The sequence below is a fragment of the Rutidosis leptorrhynchoides genome, chromosome 8 (genome assembly GCF_046630445.1).
Source record: "Rutidosis leptorrhynchoides isolate AG116_Rl617_1_P2 chromosome 8, CSIRO_AGI_Rlap_v1, whole genome shotgun sequence".
Classification (NCBI taxonomy): Eukaryota; Viridiplantae; Streptophyta; class Magnoliopsida; order Asterales; family Asteraceae; genus Rutidosis; species Rutidosis leptorrhynchoides.
In genome coordinates this window covers 306,919,851-306,932,025 of record NC_092340.1, presented here as the reverse complement: position 1 = coordinate 306,932,025, position 12,175 = coordinate 306,919,851, and positions in this window count along the sequence as shown.

The window sequence follows — 12,175 nt, the reverse complement described above, 5'->3', positions numbered from 1 at the left end:
TCAAGAACTAAGTCTTGATGAGATTCATCAGGGTTTAGATTTGTTTTAGGTTTATAAAGAAAAACTTCGCCGATTTCCGAAGTTGTGGGAGAGCAACTGCCATTTGCACTTGCTTCGTAGTCGGTTAAGTTTGAACTGGAAACTACAGATATTAAAACCATAATTAATATTTTGTTTTTATAATTTGAAAAGGGTTTACTATAATGGCGACTTTAAATCCTATACCGACAAACTCTCTGCTTGTTAAGCATGTGATTCTTATCAATTTATCTTTAAAACAAGTGGCTAGGCAGACAACGGAGAGGCAGGATCCTTTTGGTTCCAATATAATTGGAGACTATTCGGAAAATCCAATAACCAAGTCCGCATATAATTGTCTTTCTTAGACACCACTTAAGAATCTCAGATAGCTTGATAGAATCAACGATTACCTTAACAGACAGAAAATTAGTCCCCGGCAGCGGCGCCAAAAACTTACACCCCTCATGATATGGCCAAAACGGACGGTTTTATTTTTCGCGGTGTTGTTAGGCCGCGTCACGTCAGAATCAGCTATCACGAGGAGCGTAGTGGTTGTTTTATTATTTATATTAAGCTGGGGTTCCAAGCTATAATTCACTTACTTGTCTTCCTTTTAACGAGTAAGTGGTAAATATAACTCAGGTACGTATTTTTGTATGTTTGCTCAGTAATGTGGGACAAAAGTGCCTATATTGTTAACCCTAGTGACAAGAGGTGATAGGTTAAGATTGACTAAATAGAATAGTAATTTGATTATAAAAGTAAAAGATAGATAGGTATGAAGAATAGAATTCTGGAGGAGAATTATCACAAGAGTTTAACTTCCTAGGATAAACACTAAACCTCAATCAACTGGGCTGTGAACCTAACTGATTTGTCACTAAGAGTTTAGGGCTTGAAGATTCTGGCTAAGACAGGTATCCCTACTCCCAACGTTAACCTGAAAGATTTAAACGACCTTATGGATAGAATCCTAGGTACATGAACAAAGTGGTATACCCAATAAAGGAAAGTCTCAGCTTTTCTTAATCCTAGTTGGTCTAACTAAAGCAATATCCTACCACTTAATCACTATGCTATGTCTTAACATTAACAGATGTGTAATCTTAGATATTCTAAGGTACTGCTAATTGGGATAGAAGTCTCTCCTTTTGCGATCACTTATTCAACCCCGGATCATCTTACAATATCTCAAGAACATTGCTTCTGATGCGAATCATGCTTTTGAGTAAGCTAGTGTTCACATGATAAACAATTGTAACAGGTAGATAATCATGCAAAGTGAAAGCAACTCAAGATAATAACTTTATTAAATTAAGGAAAGCGTTCACCGTTTACAGACGAGATCTGGACCATTACAAGTGCTGACAACCTCTAGTCCGCTCTTATTACAATATTGGGCGTTCGCCTCCGGGTACTTAATTTCCCGCTCAGAGGTGAGAAGGCCTTGAAAGCTCTAGTGGGAGAAAGTGTATATTAGTGAGAGAGTGAAGAGAGGTGTGTGGAAATTGGATGAAAAAAAGCCCTTTAAATAGACTAGGAAATTTCCAAAATACAGCCGGCAGGCCGTATGGCAGGCCGTATGGTGGCCCATCTTTGGCAGGCTGTATGGCTGGCAGCCCGTTTTCCGAGGGCGTTATCTGGGCCGTATGGCAGGCCGTATCCCATACAGGCATGCCGTATGGTGGCCCGTTTTTGGTGTGGTCAGCTTTGATTCCCTGGATCGTTACTTAATTTCTTGTCTTTCACCGTTTTCGCTCTAGAATCTTCGTTTTAGCACCGTTTCTCTTGATTATTTTTGCATTGTCTTTATAATTACTTTATTTACAAATTCAACCGAGAAAGTGATAATTTTGCTGATAAAGTCTTAAACTTTATGCTTTTAGGACTCAATATCGGGGGTAAAAACATGACTTTTCAGCCGATATCAGGGAAAAAGGAAAATCCTTAATGGTGTACGGAGAAAAGAGCAACGCGAAGCTAAATCTTATTAGTAATTTGAAGGCGCAAAAGCTAATAAGAAAAGGTTGCTATGCTGTTTTAGCACATGTCGAGAAAGTACAAACCGAAGAAAAGAACATCAATGATGTTCCCGTCGCAAAAGAATTTCCCGATGTATTTCCGAAAGAATTACCGGGACTACCTCCACACCGATCCGTTGAATTTCAAATAGATCTTGTACCAGAAGCTGCACCAATAGCTCGTGCTCCATACAGACTCGTACCCAGCGAAATAAAGGAACTCCAAAGCCAATTACAAGAACTTTTAGAGCGTGGTTTCATTCGACCAAGCACATCACCATGGGGAGCTCCTGTTTTGTTTGTCAAAAAGAAGGATGGTACATTCAGGTTGTGTATCGACTACCGAGAGTTGAACAAACTTACCATCAAGAACCGTTATCCACTACCGAGAATCGTCGACTTATTTGATCAACTACAAGGCTCGTCGGTTTATTCGAAGATCGATTTACGTTCTGCATATCATCAAATGTGGGTGAAGGAGGATGATATTCCTAAAACAGCTTTTAGGACGCGTTACGGTCATTACGAGTTTATGGTTATGCCATTTGGTTTGACTAACGCAACAGCTGTGTTCATGGACCTTATGAACCGAGTGTGTGGACCATATTTTGACAAGTTTGTCATTGTTTTCATCGATCTACTCAAAGAATGATCAAGAGCACGAAGAACATTTGAGAAAAGTGCTAGAGTTGTTGAGGAAAGAAAAACTGTACGCTAAGTTTTCAAAGTGTGCATTTTGGTTGGAAGAAGTTCAATTCCTCGGTCACATAGTGAACAAAGAAGGTATTCAGGTGGATCCGGAAAAGATTAAAACCGTTGAAAAATGGGAAACCCCGAAAACTCCGAAACACATACGCCAATTTTTAAGACTAGCTGGTTACTACAGAAGATTCATCCAAGATTTTTCCAAAATAGCAACACCCTTAACTGCATTAACGCATAAAGGGAAGAAATTTAAATGGAAGGATGAAGAAGAAAAAGCATTTCAATTGTTGAAGAAAAAGTTAACTACGACACCTATATTGTCATTGCCTGAAGGGAATGATAATTTTGTGATATATTGTGATGCCTCAAAGAAAGGTCTCAGTTGTGTATTAATGCAATGAACGAAGGTAATTGCCTATGCGTCTAGACAATTGAAGATTCATGAGCAAAATTATACGACACATGATTTGGAACTAGGCGCTGTTGTTTTTGCATTAAAGACTTGAAGGCACTACTTATATGGGGTCAAAAGTATTATATATAACGACCACAAAAGTCTTCAACACATATTTAATCAGAAACAACTGAACATGAGGCAGCGTAGGTGGATTGAGTTATTAAATGATTACGATTTCGAGATTCGTTACCACCCAGGGAAGGCGAATGTGGTAGCCGATGCCTTGAGTAGAAAGGACAGAGAACCTATACGGGTAAAAGCTATGAATATAATTATTCGTACTAACCTTACTACTCAAATAAAGGAGGCGCAACAGGGAGTTGTAAAAGAAGGGAATTTGAAGAAGAAATACCCAAAGGATCAGAGAAACACCTTAATATTCGAGAAGACAGAACCCGGTATAGAGCTGAAAGAATTTGGGTGCCAAAGTTTGGAGATGTGAGAGAAATGGTACTTGGAGAAGCACATAAAACCAGATACTCAATACATCCCGGAGCGGGAAAGATGTACAAGGACCTCAAGAAACATTTTTGGTGGCCAGGTATGAAAGCTGATATTGCGAGATTTGTAGGAGAATGTTTGACGTGTTCTAAGGTCAAAGCTGAACATCAGAAACCATCAGGTCTACTTCAACAACCTGAAATCCCGGAATGGAAATGGGAAAACATTACCATGGATTTCATTACTAAATTGCGAAGGACTGCAAGTGGTTATGATACTATTTGGGTAATAGTCGATCGTCTCACCAAATCAACACATTTTCTGCCAATGAGAGAAGATGACAAAATGGAGAAGTTGGCGCGATTATACTTGAAAGAAGTTGTCTCCAGACATGGAATACCAATCTCTATTATCTCTGATAGGGATGGCAGATTTGTTTTAAGGTTTTGGCAGACATTACAGCAAGCATTAGGAACTCGTCTAGACATGAGTACTGCCTATCATCCACAGACTGATGGGCAGAGCGAAAGGACGATACAAACGCTTGAAGACATACTACGAGCATGTGTTATTGATTTTGGAAACAATTGGGATCGATATCTACCATTAGCAGAATTTTCCTACAACAACAGTTACCACTCGAGTATAGAAATGGCACCGTTCAAAGCACTTTATGGTAGAAAGTGCAGATCTCAAATTTTTTGAAATGAATTGGGGGATAGACAGATTACGGGTCCAGAGATAATCCAAGAAACTACCGAGAAAATCATCCAAATTCAACAACGGTTGAAAACCGCTCAGAGTCAACAAAAGAGCTACGCGGACCTTAAAAGGAAAGATATAGAATTTGAAATTAGAGAGATGGTCATGCTTAAGGTTTCGCCTTGGAAAGGCGTTGTTCGATTTGGTAAACGGGGGAAACTAAATCCAAGATACATTGGACCATTCAAGATTTTAGATCGTGTCGGACCAGTAGCCTACCGACTTGAATTACCTCAACAACTCGCCAATGTACATAATACCTTTCACGTCTCGAATCTGAAGAAGTGCTTAGCTAAAGAAGATCTCACTATTCCTTTAGACGAAATTAAAATCAACGAAAAACTACAATTCGTTGAAGAACCCGTCGAGATAATGGATCGTGAGGTTAAAAGGCTCAAGCAAAATAAGATACCGATCATCAAGGTTCGATGGGATGCTCGTAGGGGACCCGAGTTCACCTGGGAGCGTGAAGATCAAATGAAGCTAAAATACCCATACCTATTTCCAGAAGATTCGTCAACACCTTCAACCGCTTAAAATTTCGGGACGAAATTTATTTAACGGGTAGGTACTGTACGGACCCAAACTTTTCCATGATTATATATTAAATGAAAACTATATTTGCATGATTAAATATTTCCAACGTGTTAAGTAATCAAACTTGTTAAGACTTGATTTATTGAAATGATTTTCATGTAGACAATTGACCACCCGAGTTGACCGGCGATTCACGAACGTTAAAACTTGTAAAAACAACATGATATATATATATATATATATATATATATATATATATATATATATATATATATATATATATATATATATATATATATATATATATATAACATGATATTATGATGAGTAATTATCTCACCAAGTACATTAACAATGAGTTATATAAATAAAATGAAAGTAGTGAATTTAGAAACGCGAAACGATATATATAACGGCTATCGTTACAACAACGTCTTACTAAATACATATGTATCATGTTAAGATATTAATACACTATGTTTAACATCATGAAATAATAATTACATATATCATTAAGCGTATTAACAATGAACTACACGAGTAAGATGAGACTACTAACTTAAGGATTTCGAAACAATACATATATGTAACGATTATCGTTGTAATAGTATTTTACACATATTTATATGATATTAAGATATATTAATACACCATGTTAACATGTTAACATAACAATTTAACATCTCATTTAAGTGTAATAACAATGGATCAATTACATTTAACAAGATCGTTAACTTAAAGGTTCCGAAACAACACTTACATATAACGACTAACAATGACTTAACAACTCAGTTAAATGTATATACATGTAGTGTATTAAGATGTATTAATACACTTTTGGAAGACTTCATGACATATATCAAAGTACTTCTACTTAACAAAAATGCTTACAATTACATCCTCATTCATTTTCATCAACAATTCTACTCGTATGCACCCGTATTCGTACTCGTACAATACACAGCTTCTAAGATGTATATACTATTAGTATATACACTCAATTATTAGCTCCTTAGTAGCCCATGTGAGTCATTAAATATGTGGGAACTATCATTTGGAAACTAGCATGAAATATCTCACAAAATTACAAAAAATATTATAAATCATTCATGAATTATTTACATGAAAACAAACTTACACATTCTTTATATCTAATCCATATACCAAGGACCAAAAACACCTACAAACACTTTCATTCTTCAATTTTCTTCATCTAATTTATCTCTCTCAAGTTCTATCTTCAAGTTCTAAGTGTTCTTCATAAATTCTATAAGTTCTAGTTTCATAAAATCAAGAATACTATCAAGTTTGCAAGATTACTTCCAAGCATTCTAATCCAATCCAAGTAATCATCTAAGCTCAAGAAATCTTTCTTATTTACAGTAATATATCTTTATAATACAAGGTAATACTCATATTTAAACTTTGATTCAATTTCTATAACTATAACTATCTTATTTCGAGTGGAAATCTTACTTGAACTTGTTTTCGTGTCATGATTCTACTTCAAGAACTTTCAAGCCATCCAAGAATCCTTTAAAGCTAGATCAATTTTTGTCACTTCCAGTAGGTTTACCTACTAAACTTGAGGTAGTAATGATGTTCATAACATCATTCGATTCATATATATAAAACTATCTTATTCGAAGATTTGAACATGTAATCACTAGAACATAGTTTAGTTAATTCTAAACTTGTTCACAAACAAAGTTAATCCTTCTAACGTGACTTTTAAAATCAATTAAACACATGTTCTATATCTATATAATATGCTAACTTAATGATTTAAAACCTGGAAACACGAAGAACACCGTAAAACCGGACATACGCCGTCGTAGTGAAATCGGGGGCTGTTTTGGGTTAAAAAAATAAAAAGTATCTTAATCTTTGAATTGGAAGTTTGTTTTCTGGAAAAATTATATTACATATGAACATGATACTATATCCAAAAATCATGGTTAAACACAAAGTGGAGGTATGTTTTTCAAAATGGTCATCAAGATGTCGTTTTTTCGACGGAAATGACTATCTCTTTAAAAAATGACTTGTAACCTGTATTTCTGACTATAAACTTATACTTTTTCTGTTTAGTTTCATAAATTTCAGTTCATTATGAAACCATAGCAACTTGAATCACTTAAAATGGATTTGAAACGAAGAAATGACGGGTAAAACAAAATTGGATAAACTTGCTAGTTTTAGCTACGAAAATTTTGTAACAAATCTAGACTAAACATATCCTAACTAATTTATATTGTATTATACATATTATGTAATCTTGGGATACCATAGACATGTATACAATGTTTTGACATATCATATCGACCCATCTATATATATTATTTGGAACAACCATAGACACTCTATATGCAGTAATGTTTGAGTTAGCTATACAGGGTTGAGGTTGATTCCAAAAATATATATACTTTGAGTTATGATCTAGCCTGAGACGTGTATACACTGGGTCATGGATTGATTCAAGATATATATATATATATTGATTTATTTCTGTACATCAAACTGTGGACAACTAGTTGTAGGTTACTAACGAGGACTGCTAACTTAACAAACTTAAATCATAAAAACGTAATAAAAAATGTTGTGAATATATTCCGATCATAAATTGATATATATGTATATATTTGTTATAGGTTCTTGAATCTACCAGTGGCCAAGTCTTACTTCCCGACGAAGTAAAAATCTGTGAAAGTGAGTTATAGTCCTACTTTTTAAATCTAATATTTTTGGGATGAGAATACATGCAGTTTTATAAATGTTTTACAAAATAGACACAAGTACGTGAAACTACATTCTATGGTTGAATTATTAAACCGAATATGCCCCTTTTTAGTCTGGTAATCTAAGAATTAGGGAACAGACACCCTAATTGACGCGAATCCTAAAGATAGATCTATTGGGCCCAACAAGCCCCATCCAAAGTACCGGATGCTTTAGTACTTCGAATTTATCATGTCCGAAGGGAGTCCCGGAATGATAGGGGATATTCTATATGCATCTTGTTAAGGTCGGTTACCAGGTGTTCACCATATGAATGATTTTTATCTCTATGTAGTTTGTGAAATACCTGATACGAGATGTGTATTTATGAGAAATGAAATCTTGTGGTCTATTATTACAATTTGATAAATTTATAGGTTAAACCTATAACTCACCAACATTTTTTTGTTGATGCTTTAAGCATGTTTATTCTCAGGTGATTGTTAAGAGCTTCCGCTATTGCATACTAAATTAAGGACAAGATTTGGAGTCCATGCTTGTATAATATTGTTTAAAAACTGCATTCGAAGGCATATATTGATGTGTAATATTATTGTAAACCATTATGTAATGGTCGTGTGAAAACGCTATATTTTAGATTATCATTATTTGATAATCGTCGTAATATTTTAAAAGTTAAGGTTTGTTTTAAAATCGAATGCAGCCTTTGAAAAACGTCTCATATAGAGGTCAAAACCTCGCAACAAAATCAATTAATATGGAACGTTTATAATCAATATGAACGGGACATTTCAAGCAACACCCAACTTCATCATCATCCTCCACCGATTCATTCATCACATTCTCGATAAAATATCTTTCGTGCCAACAAAAGTTATCCTGACATCGGTTACGTTTCATATTTCTTCCTCCCCAAACGTACTTAATGAAACAACTTTTAATCAGTGGATGGATCTTTCTCAATTTAACACAAAAACGAGCTACCATGGTATCCTGTAAATCGACACAACTCACTTTAATTAAGTTAGGATCAACAGATTGTTCAGGCCCATCACGTTTAGCTGAAGACCCATTAGGGGAAAAAGAAACTTCTGGCCCGATAGCTTGTTCAGACCCTAGAAGATTTTGAAATAGCATCGGGACTTCCAAGCCGTCCCTATTGTCACGCGTGCAGTAACTTTCCTCGAGACTTGGGCGACCATTGTTGGAAATCACATCTAAAACCCTCGACCCTTGTGCATCACCTACCAACTGACCGTCGCCTGAATTGGACTCCGGCGTAGAGGACTTAGCCGGAAATTCATCAATCGGAACCGACGAAACATTACAATCATCCGGGACAAATTCGCCATCTTCAACATCTTCTACTTCTTCTGATTCACAATTCGGTCTGTGACAAATCTACAGCTTCCATTACACAAAATTACTATGTTACAATTGAATGTGTATTTGGGCTGCTTCGGTACATTGATCACATCTATCTATCTATATCTATATCTATATATAGATAAAAATTGAGTCTAGAAAACTTAAATAGGCCTAATAAATATTCTTTACTCCATATACATTACCCTTTATTTATACTATTTACCTCATGAAAATTACTTTTTATTTATGTTATTTATCATTGAGTATTGAAATATTAAATAGGTCATAAGAATAACCATAAGTTTTTTTTGGTATTATTTATGCCTTTTTCCCTCTTTAGTTTTTTAGGTATAGTTATCCCTTTTCCCTTTTATATCTAGGATGGAAAAAAAAAAACCCCTACCAGTCTTCTTGCCCGCCCAACAGTGTCGACCTTAAAAACAAAATTAGGGCTCACCGTCCCTTCACATATCCACCACCAAAATTATGTTAGCTACGTCCCTTCAGATTAACAATACTCATCTGTATACCTCAGACCGCCTCCATGACCGGATTATTAAATCGTGATGGCATTTAATGCAGTGGAAGGCGAGTATCGAACATGAGAATGATCGGTTTAAAACCGTTTTAGTATTCATGAGATGGATATCCCATTAATTGTCATGTAACTCATCAATTGTTCATGTTCTGTATGCCTTCTCTGTTTGTATTCCTGATGGTCACGATGCCTTCAGTTATGAGAAGTCTGAGATCCCTATAAATTAATGCATAGCCTTAATCAACTACCCATTCCTCAAAGCAATCCTCAATTTTCAGGCAATCTGCAAATCATAAATGGCGGAAATGGCTAACATTGGTGGCTCACAAGTTGTTGATGAAACTTCGTACGTATTTCTAGACCAACTTGAAGAAGGAAAACAAGTAACTGTCAGGGTTATGATCTGCAGAGCCTGGGACACCCACACCGCGTACGGCAAGTATCTGACCACAGACTTTATAGCTTCAGATGAGAAGGTACGAATACTTTCATGTGAAATCATATATGTATATATGTATGTGTTTATCTTTATCTTTCTCTGGTGTTTTCTGTAACCCGTTTTGTATATAGATGTGTCTTTATGTTGTTTGTGTTTCTCCAGCATCATCACTAATTTGTTTTTTATGAACCGCCACAGGGGGATGTAATACAACTTGCAGCGAAGAATAATATCGCTCACTGTTTTATTCATAGGCTAAAAGAGGGTGTTGTTTATTTCCTATCTGATTTTGATGTTGTTCCAAACAAACCAGACTATCGGCTGCTCAATGTCAACCAGGTGATGATTCAATTACAAGGTTCTACGCGCCTGCGAAAACAGCCCACTAATGACACTGCTGGTTTCATCCGCCATCCATTCAATTGTGTCGCATTTGAAGCTCTGACACCTACAAATGGCAAATATTTAGTTGGTCTGTTTTCATACCCATTTATATCGCCCATATATAAATGTAATTTGCAACTACACACAATCTTATATATCGTGCTTATTGTTTGTTTTTTAGATGTGGTCGGGTATGTTGTGAATGTTGGATCTCCCGTTGACCAGAAGTCGGGTGCCACTACCCTGGATTTCGATTTGGCTGATGATAGGTGATACCTACTAACCTATTCGTTTACAGTACCTTATATATATATATATATATATATATATATATATATATATATATATATATATATATATATATATATATATATATATATATTTCATTTACACTCAAAAACGAGGTTTAAATTTTAGATACACTACTATAATCTAATTATAGTTTGTGGTTTGGATACACGGGTAGTCGGGTACTCAGTAAAAGTTTATTAGTATTGTTTAAACAGAATAGGCCCGATGAAAACAATATTTTAGTTGTTAATCTTGATTAAATCTCAACTACCGTGCACTGGTGGATCTAGACAATTAAATTACTGGAGCCTTTTTTTTATAAAAAAGTTGAGTTGTTAAAGCGGCTGAGGTGAAAATAAAGCCATTTAAAACAGTTTTTAAACTGCTAAAATAGCACACAGATATATATTTTATAGTTAAAAAACTACTTTTTGCCCCAAAAAAAAAACGCACACCTACAAACAAACTGTAAAATACAGAGATTGATTAGTGACTTCGATAATTATTCACTTAATGTTCCAGTTATACACTGTTAAAGTTTAAAAGTAAAAAAAAAAAAAAAAACCTTAGGGAACAAACCCACATACAAACTATAATTGACATACAAGTTGTGCCGCGCCATACATTATCAGAGGATCAGACTATGATATTCCGTTTAATTTTTTGCCCGTTATCGCCAAGTTGAAATCTGTATAATCAGATTGACTCATGAGGTTACTATCAAAACATAGGACATCAAAGAACCATATCTCACACGCACATTTTTAACTACTAATGACACTTATAAAGTTAACGGGCTTTGGTTGAACAAAAATAATACTGTCGGCCGAAATCCCTCACACGTATATTTTGGGCTACTAATTTCAGGACTTACACAGTTATCAACTTTACCACAAAATCCTGTCGACTTTACTCAGCACATTATGCAACCTCCATTTATTTATGCGCCAGTAACAATTTTTTTTTTCTTTTCTTTTTTCTCTGACACCCGCATTACATGTATGAAACAGTGGGCGCACGATACAGGTTACTTTATGGGGAAAACTAGGCCGCTATTTTGTCCAGAAGAAATCCTTCCACCCGGATCCTCGGTGCATTATTCTATCGTCAGTGACTGTAAAGTATAATTACCTAGGTATGCAAGGGCAACGCTCCAGGTTATTTACAGTCACTTTGTTAGTAATGCACATTTTTTTCACCCGCACTTTTTCAGGTACACTGAATGTCTCCAGTACATCGTCCACTTTGGCTGTGGAAGACCCTACAATTCCCATCCTGGCAGAATTCATTAACAAACTTTGGTTTACACTACAACTATTTACACATTTTACATGTATGAGTCGTTTACTACGTTTATACTAATTTGCAAGTATCAATTGTGCACCAGTGGTAAGGACTTATGCGGTAACCTCGAGTATTTTGCAATAGAGATCCCTGCTTCGGCACAAACCTAAGGAACCCTAGCTGATTTG